This window comes from Rosa chinensis, chromosome 4 (genome assembly GCF_002994745.2).
Source record: "Rosa chinensis cultivar Old Blush chromosome 4, RchiOBHm-V2, whole genome shotgun sequence".
NCBI classification, from domain to species: Eukaryota; Viridiplantae; Streptophyta; class Magnoliopsida; order Rosales; family Rosaceae; genus Rosa; species Rosa chinensis.
Genome location: NC_037091.1, coordinates 26453558 through 26459557, shown reverse-complemented (window position 1 = coordinate 26459557; position 6000 = coordinate 26453558).

Here is a 6000-nt window from a genome sequence, read left to right as displayed (position 1 = left end):
GTAGGGCCGGCCCTAGCCCGGCCCATGATGACCCCTAGTTATTGGTCCTTGCTTGGATGTTGGTGTCAAGGAGGTTAAAGGCTGGACTGCTAGACTTCTTCTGTCAAGACAGGATTGCCCTTGTTAACTCATCACTGTATTAGATGTAGGTTACCATAGTGTTGTCTATGTTAAATATGGCTTGCATCCATGTTGATCAAAATTACTTAGTTTCATGACTTGACTTGTGTTAACGTTTGGATCCGTGGGGATCTCTAGTTAGCTTTAGAGAGAGAGAGAGAGTGACACAAGATGTATAGTGGTTCGTCTCCCGTCTTAGCGGGAAACTACGTCCATTTGAATGTTACACTAGTGTGTTGAGCCTTGCGGCCTAAGGGGATTACAAAAGATGTAATGGAGTGGATGTTTAAGTGGGAGGAGGCATTCCTTTTATAGGTGAAGGAAGCAATCTCCTTTACATGGTTTCCGATGTGGGACAAGCAAAGATAACTATTCTAGTGTAGAAAGCCTAGTTGTGAGGTCATGTTGGCAAGGCCGAGAAAGTGGCTTCCCGGCGACGGATTTGCCACTTCTGGATACCGTGGCGTAGCTTGAACATAGGGCTACAAGATGCAAGTAGCGGTTGGGCCTCACCATGGCTTGTGGGTGTCCCAAAGAGGGTGTTACTTATGCTTGGTGAGATAGCAAACTAGTCATCCTAGTAGGTATCTACAACTTGCAACTAGCCCTCATATTAGATTTTTTCTTTTCTTTTTGTGTGCCATCACTGTATGAACATTGACGTTGCCAGAAAAAGTAACCTAACTGAAAATCACCAAAAGATAACAAAAGGATAAAATGATGGCCAAAACTGATAAAGAAGTTGTTAGCCAAGCCATTACGCCTAATACACAATAAGAAAAGATTTAGACATGCGAACTCTTTTCTTGTTACTCATGTACTCTTCTCTTCTTTTCCCTTGAGCAGAACAAACCAACCGCAATGAAGTGACTCTCCCTGTTCTATGTGTACTTAATCTCTTGTAGTCGTTTCTAACATCAAAACCCATGGCCTTTGCATAAGCATTGTAAAAGGACTTAGCTTCCTCCACAGTCTTAAACTCTTGCCCTTTCAGATCTTCTATACACAACTTATCATACCGAACTCCCTTATATTGCATTTCATTACCGTCACTTCCATTAGACGTTGAAGGTTCATACGATCCATCCATGACTGAAATAAAGAAAAAATTACACAAACAAAGATTACAAACTAATATGCAACATATAGTTCTAGGTATTTGTAGATGGATTATTTATATCAAATTTAAACCTATAGGATATATCCTTTATTAAAACAAAATTACTGTACTGAGAACAATATGTGCGTACATAGTAGACCAATTTAAGGCAGAGTGGGGCAGCATCTAAAATAATTGGGGTTGACATTAACCCCAATAAATTCATCAAAGGTATATTCTTTTTTCGTTTAATCAACAAGGTATTTAGATTCTAATTTCTATAAGATTGGCTAAGTTAGTACTAGTTTTGTAATGTGAACATAGGCCAAGCAAGGGGAATCACGGATTTCATAAACCCTACCGAACCTGGAAAGCCTTTGCATAAGATTAGTTATGTTATATAATTTATAATGAAGACTAGACCTACTACAAGATTACTTGGTCTGTCAAAACTTTGTAACCTAGGAAAGCAGTCGAGAAGTGAAAAATAAGGATCAAAACTTTCAAGTTCATTGCTTCATTGCTTTATTGATATCATGTTAAACAACTGGTAGAAGCCTATAACGTGGCTGAAAAACATAAAGCAGCTACAAGTCTAACAATTGACCAAATTCTATCCCAACAAAATATCAATACCAAAGCCCTAAACTTCTACTACAAAAATGATCTCAGCATGGTCTAAAAGGCCTATTGGCCATGCCTTTGATTAAGACCGATAAATATAGTTTTAGTATAATGATATCTAGTTATATTTACATTACAAACACTGCATCATTGTTAACAAGTCAAATGACTATTGCTCATCAGAATATAAGACATTGACATGTCTATTTGCATGCCATACCCACTGGCAGTACGAGGACCACCACTACCATCAACATGGCCTTACTTAAATAAGTATGTCCTTCAGGATGAGAAACAAGCACATTGAGGATGTTGCAAGTTTCATCACTGAAGATCTCCACATGGAAATCTTAGTAAGACTCCCGGTAAAATCTCTCATTCGGTTTTAATGTGTATGCAAGCGGTGGAGGGATTTGATTCGTAGCTCAATTTTTGTTACAACACATATCAGACAACATTCCCATACCCATCTAATTACAAATGACCGCTCAAGGTTTGACCAAGTTGAGCTTTGTTGCTCTCTGTTTTCCTTTTGCAAGATTTGAGAAGTCCCTGGAGTTAAAACCTCCCTTTCATCCCTAACTAGACTATAAATCCCGACTAGACTACTTCAAGATATATGCTTCAACGAACGGTTTATTGTGTCTTGCTGGGTATATAATGGATTCAAACAGCCCTATATACATATGGAACCCCTCTGTTAGGAAATTCAGGACTCTTCCACTACCAACAATCGATCATTATTGTGTGGACTGTTTTCCCAAGCATGTTGATATCCCTCTCTTATTTGGATTCCAAGCAGATCTAAATGACTACACTATGCCAAAAAACTTATCAGACGACAGACAAAAACTGTTGTGTGATTTGGAGTGCCACCGTTGTAGAGCGAGCCGTTGTATGTTGAAAATTCAGACAACGGTGAAACATAGTTGTCTGAGAAACAAATAGGCAACAGGTATGTGTTATAACTATTGTGTGATGGCTCGACAGATGGCTTGGCATATGCCATGCACAGCTGCGCAGCAGTTGAAGCGTTGCCTTTAGACAACAGTGCTTGGTTTCAAGCTGTTGTATGTTAAGCATATCAGACAACATACTTTTATTTTTTGTGTTGCTTCCATTGTATGATTACCGTTTAGGACAACTGAGTTTAGTTGCTTCTGTTGTGTGAGTAGAAATTAGAAGACACTGATTTGTTAAAAACCGATGTGTGATATGAATGATGGCATTCAGTTTCTACCCAATTTTTGGCCATTCAGACAATGGGCAGTCGTCATTATATCCATTCTGTTGTGTGATCATTTGAACATCTCATTCCTGAATTAGATTGTGCATTCATTTGGTCCATTTACTAAATGAACAGTACTTCATCAAACATGAATATTGGAAACCATCAAATGAGTAATCCAACCAATACTTTAAACTTCAAAAGCAAAAGGGGTGCATTTCCCAATCATTGAAGCCAACAGTTTAAACAAAAAAAACATTCTAGTGCATGCCCATCTATACTTGGGACATCAAAAAGCTGATACACATATATCTATTGTTCCAAAATATGACACATTAAGCACAAAAAAGTTGCTTTCCTTATCAAAAATGTACCAGCAACAAGCGCGTTACTTCATAGCTCATGCACATATTTGTTGACAACAAACTTTCCCCACCCATTTCGCACTTGATCAATATCTGCTTGGGTGTATTGGCTGCTGCCTCTTGTCTCCCACTGAAATCAGTTTATTATATCAAAAGGATTAGTTAATCACTTTGGTGAATGAGGCATGGACATAATAACAAAGTTATGAGAAATTGAGTGAAGTGACAATATTTATAGCTATATATGTTGAATAGTACAAGCACAAATGAAAGCTCATGACAGTGAAACTAAAAGAGTCATTAGGGAGCAACTAAAATAGTACAAGCACTTGAGTTGCTGAGAAGAAATTGCAACTTAACATATAACCATTAACATGTGGGCAACGTAGGGCACATACATTGTTTCATGCAATGCGGACACATACATAGGTTTCTACTCAACAAGATTTAATAACTACCAACAAAAACAATAATATATAAATTACAACCAGGTTGTTCATAGTAAACATAATAAAGAAAAGATTTCACCATCAATTCAATAAACACCTACTAACCACCATCAAGATCATATCTTTCAGTAGACCATACATAGTGCATTACCATATATGTTAAGATTCTCATCAGAGCATACTCAAATAAAATGTAAAGTCAAGTTATTAAACTACAACACCTATTTTAGTTAATCAGTGGGATGATCTCAGAGAGAGAGTACCTGCAACTCGTTGTAGAAAGTTATGGGTGATGAACTGGAGTATTTCCGCTTGCGTTGTGATCTAAATTGAAATTGTACTGAAGGCATTGGTATCTCATAACCAGACTCATTCTAAAACTTGCAACTAAACTAAAATAAAACCCATTGACAAATCATAAACCTGAACCAGACCCAACAGAATAAGGACCTTACAAAAGACAGAATAACAAAAAAGTAAATACAAAAAGCTAATCTAGATGGAGGGAGAGAGATATGAACCTGCAAGATCAGAAGAACTTTAGATCTGCCTGCCCAAAGAAACAACACATTTGAATATAAGCAAAATAGCAAAGAATTTGCATTACAATTGAAAATATAATACACTCTCATAACAAATTGGCACTGAGATAATACGCACTTACCCAGAGAGAGAGAGAGAGTACCATGTGTAGCCATTACAATTCTTTTTGGTAGTGATATGACAACGCAGCAAATAAACTAAACCCAAAACACAAGACAACAAATCAATCAATGATTCTTGAATTCAAGCCAATATGCACAGTAAACATTTGGTTAAGTAAAAACTGGGATATGAAAAGAGAACCTCAAAGAAGGACTAGCAGCTTATGCATCAGTGAGTTTATCCATGGCTAAATCAAACTTTCAAGAACAGAAGTATCTACATAGTGGGTCAATGAAAGTCTACAACTCTGAGCTCAGTTGATCCCAATTACATGATAATCAGATAAAAGAAAGAGTTGGGTAGTTGATTGTTGGACCAAAACCTGCAAATCAAGGAAACCCAAATTGAAAAGATTAAAATTTTGAGGGTGAAAGACGAAGCGATCAAATTGGACAGTGGTGCAGATGAATTGGGTGAGGCAGACGACAGAGCCCTCCTGAACTAGTCCTCTGTCGTGATCTTTAATATTGCCCCCTCCTTTAGCCTCATATCCATCGTTGGAAAAATTGAAGGAAAATTCGTAACTGAAATTGAACCTGAAGATGAAGAGTTGAACGATAAATTGGGTGGAGGAACTTACGGTGTCGTTTCGCTCCTTCTTTTCCTAAACCTTGATCTTCTTGCTTGAGTGCCACTATCCTGATCTTATCGAATCTCTTGGATGCACCAGCCACTAATTCATGAGATCTATTGGAGGTTTCGAAGACCCAGCCTTCACATTCCTTGATGAGCTTATTCTTCCCAGTACGCAGAACCAGCAAATCGGAGAATCTCCTTTTTCCAGTATGAAGAACTCTAATCTCAAGTCGAAATAGCAGAGAGAGGAGAATTATACGCCTCTTCAAATTCGAAAATCGAAAATCAAAGAAAAGAGAGGTTAGTGATAGGAGGATTTTAATGCGACATTTTAATATTTAACTCCCCATATTTTTCTTAGTTATTTCCTTTACTTAATCATTTTTAATTTAGTTTCTATTTTCTAGGGACATCGGAGAGAAGAGATAAAAAGTGCAGAAATGAGCGTAAATGAAGGATAAGTCATTTTAGAAACTTTCCTCTTTCATTTTAGGAAATATTTCCTATTTTGTTTTAGGGAACTTTCTTCCTTTGAACTTTACTATTTCTGATTTTCTTGTTTTAAAGAGGGAATTTAGGAGTTCATCCCAATGAGAACTCTTGAGTGATGAAATCAAGGAAACATGAAGGATAAGATGAAGCACAAAAATAAGGAGGAAATCAAGGAGTTTTCATTCACATAAATTCTTCTTATTTTGTGGAGATAAAAGGGGAGTGTTCATAGTCAATATTTATTCCTAATTATTTTATTTCCTATTGATTATAACTCAAATTAATTTCTTATTTTTCTTGATTATAGGAGTTCATTGTGAGCACAAATCTTGCCAGAAATTA